Raw genomic sequence first — 5,229 nt, forward strand, 5'->3', positions numbered from 1 at the left:
TATGAACGTCTGGCAGAGCAAAGTTGATGACTACTCGATAGTTTAGTGTGCCATGCTTTACGGCTTAGAACTGGGACTTCAACGACATTTTGAACGTCATGGAGCATATGAGATGTTCCAGGAGTTGAAGTTAATATTTCAAGCAAATGCCCGGATTGAGAGATATGAAGTCTCCAATAAGTTCTAAAGCTATAAGATGGAGGAGAATAGTTCTGTCAGTGAGCATATACTCAAAATGTCTGGGTATAACAATCACTGATTCAACTGGGAGTTAATCTTCCAGATGATAGTGTCATTGATAGAATTCTTCAATCACTGTCACCAAGCTACAAGAGCTTCGTGGTGAACTATAATATGCGAGGGATGGATAAGACAATTCCCAAGCTCTTCGCAATGCTAAAGGCTGCGGAGGTAGAAATCAAGAAGGAGCATCAAGTGTTGATGGTTAACAAGACCACTTGTTTCAAGAAAAAGGGTAAAAGGAAGAAGGGGAACTTCAAGAAGAACGGCAAGCAAGTTGTTGCTCAAGTGAAGAAGCCCAAGTCTGGACCTAAGCATGAGACTGAGTGCTTCTACTGCAAAGGGACTGGTCACTGGAAGCGGCACTGCCCCAAGTATTTGGAGGATAAGAAGGATGGCAAGGTGAACAAAGGTATATGTGATATACATGTTATTGATGTGTACCTTACTAATGCTCATAGCAGCACCTGGGTATTTGATACTGGTTCTGTTGCTAATATTTGCAACTCGAAACAGGGACTATGGATTAAGCGAAGATTGGCTAAGGACGAGGTGACGATGCGCATGGGAAATGGTTCCAAAGTCGATGTGATCGCGGTCGGCACGCTACCTCTACATCTACCTTCAGGATTAATTTTAGACCTGAATAATTGTTATTTGGTGCCCGCGTTGAGCATAAACATTATATCTGTATCTTGTTTGATGTGAGACGGTTATTCATTTCAATCTGAGAATAATGGTTGCTCTATTTATATGAGTAATATCTTTTATGGCCATGCACCCTTGAAGAGTGGTTTATTTTTGACGAATCTCGATAGTAGTGATATACATATTCATAATATTGAAGCTAAAAGATGCAGAGTTGATATTGATAGTGCAACTTATTTGTGGCACTGCCATTTAGGTCATATTGGTGTAAAGCACATGAAGAAACTCCATTCTGATGGACTTTTGGAATCACTTGATTATGAATCACTTGCTACTTGCGAACCATGCCTCATGGGCAAGATGACTAAAACGCCATTCTCCGGAACTATGGACCAAGCAACAGATTTGTTGGAAATCATACATACTGATGTATGTGGTCCGATGAATGTTGAGGCTCGTGGTGGGTATAGTTATTTTCTCACCTTCACAGATGATTTGAGCAGATATGGGTATATCTACTTGATGAAACATAAGTCTGAAACATTTGAAAAGTTCAAAGAATTTCAGAGTGAAGTGGAAAATCATCGTAACAAGAAAATAAAGTTTCTTCGATCTGAACGTGGAGGAGAATATTCGAGTTACGTGTTTGGTATTCATTTGAAACAATGCGGAATAGTTTCACAACTCACGCTACCCGGAACACCACAGCGTAATGGTGTGTCCAAACGTCGTAATCGTACACTAGATATGGTATGATCTATGATATCTCTTACTGATTTACCACTATCGTTTTGGGGTTATGCTTTAGAGACAACTGCATTCATGTTAAATAGGGCACCATCTAAATCCGTTGAGACGACGCCTTATGAACTGTGGTTTGGCAAGAAACCAAAGTTATCGTTTCTTAAGGTTTGGGGTTGTGATGCTTATGTGAAAAAGCTTCAACCTGATAAGCTCGAACCCAAATCGGAGAAATGTGTCTTCATAGGATACCCAAAGGAGACTGTTGGGTACACCTTCTATCACAGATCCGAAGGCAAGACATTAGTTGCTAAGAAAGGATCCTTTCTAGAGAAGGATTTTCTCTCGAAAGAAGTGAGTGGGAGGAAAGTAGAACTTGATGAGGTAACTGTACCTGCTCCCTTATTAGAAAGTAGTCCATGACAGAAATCTATTCCTGTGACTCCTACACCAATTAGTGAGGAAGCTAATGATGAAGATCATGTAACTTCAGATCAAGTTACTACCGAACCTTGTAGGTCAACCAGAGTAAGATCCGCACCAGAGTGGTACAGTAATTCTATTCTGGAAGTCATGTTACTTGACCATGACGAACCTACGAACTATGAGGAAGCGGTGATGATCCCAGATTCTGCAAAATGGCTTGAGGCCATGAAATCTGAGATAGGATCCATGTATGAGAACAAAGTGTGGACTTTGGTTGACTTGCCCGATGATCGGCAAGCCATCGAGAATAAATGGATCTTCAAGAAGAAGACTGACGCTGACGGTAATGTTACTGTCTACAAAGCTTGACTTGGTGCGAAAGGTTTTCGACAAGTTCAAGGAGTTGACTACAATGAGACCTTCTCACCCATAGCGATGCTTAAGTCCGTCTGAATCATGTTAGCAATTGCCGCATTTTATGATTATGAAATTTGGCAAATGGATGTAAAGACTGCATTCCTGAATGGATTTCTGGAAGAAGAGTTGTATATGATGCAACCCGAAGTTTTTATCGATCCAAAGGGAGCTAACAAAGTATGCAAGCTCCAGCAATCCATCTATGGACTGGTGCAAGCATCTCGGAGTTGGAATAAACGTTTTGATAGTGTAATCAAAGCATATGGTTTTATACAGACTTTTGGAGAAGCCTGTATTTACAAGAAAGTGAGTGGGAGCTCTGTAGCATTTCTAATATTATATGTGGATGACATATTGTTGATTGGAAATGATATAGAATTTCTGGTTAGCATAAAAGGATACTTGAATAAGAGTTTTTCAATGAAAGACCTCGGTGAAGCTGCTTATATATTGGGCATCAAGATCTATAGAGATAGACCAAGACGCTTAATTGGACTTTCACAAAGCACATACCTTGATAAAGTTTTGAAGAAGTTCAAAATGGACCAAGAAAAGAAAGGATTCTTGCCTGTGTTACAAGGTGTGAAGTTGAATCAGACTCAATGCCCGACCACTGCAGAAGATAGAAAGAAAATGAAAGATGTTACCTATGCTTCAGCCATAGGCTCTATCATGTATGCAATGTTGTGTACCAGACCTGATGTGTGCCTTGCTATTAGTTTAGCAGGGAGGTACCAAAGTAATCCAGGAGTGGATCACTAGACAATGGTCAAGAACATCCTGAAATACCTGAAAAGGACTAAGGATATGTTTCTCTTTTATGGAGGTGACAAAGAGCTCATTGTAAATAGTTACGTCGATGCAAGCTTTGACACTGATCCGGATGACTCTAAGTCACAAACCGGATACATGTTTTTATTGAACGGTGGAGCTATCAGTTGGTGCAGTTCTAAGCAAAGCGTCGTGGCGGGATCTACGTGTGAAGCGGAGTACATAGCTGCCTCAGAAGCAGCAAATGAAGGAGTCTGGATTAAGGAGTTCATATCCGATCTAGGTGTCATACCTAGTGCATCGGGTCCAATGAAAATCTTTTGTGACAATACTGGTGCAATTGCCTTGGCAAAGGAATCTAGATTTCACAAAAGAACCAAGCACATCAAGAGACGCTTCCATTCCATCCGCGATCAAGTCAAGGAGGGAGACAAAGAGATTTGCAAGATACATACGGATCTGAATGTTGTAGACATGTTGACTAAGCCTCTCTCACGAGCAAAACATGATCAGCACCAAGACTCCATGGGTGTTAGATTCATTACTATGTAATCTAGATTATTGACTCTAGTGCAAGTGGGAGACTAAAGGAAATATGCCCTAGAGGCAATAATAAAGTTGTTATTTATATTTCCTTATACCATGATAAATGTTTATTATTCATGCTAGAATTGTATTAACCAGAAACTTAGTGCATGTGTCAATACATAGACAAACAGAGTGTCACTAGTTTGCCTCTACTTGACTAGCTCGTTGAATCAATGATGGTTATGTTTCCTAACCATAAACATGAGTTGTCATTTGATTAACGGGATCACATAATTAGAGAATAATGTGATTGACTTGACCCATCTGTTAGCTTAGCACGATGATCGTTTAGTTTGTTGCTATTGCTTTCTTCATGACTTATACATGCTCCTATGACTATGAGATTATGCAACTCCCGAGTACCAGAGTAACACTTTGTGTGCTACCAAACGTCACAACGTAACTAGGTGATTATAAAGGTACTCTACAGGTGTCTCCGATGGTACTGTTGAGTTGGCATAGATCGAGATTAGGATTTGTCACTCCGATTGTCGGAGAGGTATCTCTGGGCCCTCTCGGTAATGCACATCACTATAAGCCTTGAAAGCAATGCAACTAATGAGTTAGTTGCGGGATGATGTATTATGGAACGAGTAAAGAGACTTTCCGGTAACGAGATTGAGCTAGGTATTGAGATACCGACAATCGAATCTCAGGCAAGTAACATACCGATGACAAAGGGAACAACGTATGTTGTTATGCGGTTTGACCGATAAAGATCTTCGTAGAATATGTAGGAACAAATATGAGCATCCAGGTTCCGCTATTGGTTATTGACCGGAGACGAGTCTCGGTCATCTCTAGATAGTTCTCGAACCCGTAGGGTCTGCACGCTTAAAGTCCGGTGACGATCGGTAATATGAGTTTATGTGTTTTGATGCACCGAAGGTAGTTCGGAGTCCCGGATATGATCACGGACATGACGAGGAGTCTCGGAATGGTCGAGACATAAAGATTGATATATTGGAAGCCTATATTTGGACATCGGAATGGTTCCGGGTGAAATCGGGATTTTACCGGAGTACCGGGAGGTTACCGGAACCCCCGGTAAATGTATGGGCCTTATTGGGCCATAGTGGAGAGAGATAGAGGAGACCAGGGCAGGCCACGCGCCCCCTCTCCCTCTGGTCCGAATTGGACTAGGAGGGGGCGGCACCCCCCTTCCCTTCCTCCCTCTCCTCCCTTCCTTCTCTCCTAGTCCAACTAGGGAAGGGGGCGATCCTACTCCCGGTGGGAGTAGGACTCCGCCTAGCGCGCCCTTCTAGGGCCGGCCAGCCTCCCCCTTGCTCCTTTATATACGGGGGCAGGGGGCATCCCAAGACACACAAGTTGATCGGTTGATCTTTTAGCCGTGTGCGGTGCCCCCCACCACCATAATCCACCTGGTCATATCGTAGC

The sequence above is a fragment of the Triticum dicoccoides genome, chromosome 3A, assembly GCF_002162155.2.
Source record: "Triticum dicoccoides isolate Atlit2015 ecotype Zavitan chromosome 3A, WEW_v2.0, whole genome shotgun sequence".
NCBI classification, from domain to species: domain Eukaryota; kingdom Viridiplantae; phylum Streptophyta; class Magnoliopsida; order Poales; family Poaceae; genus Triticum; species Triticum dicoccoides.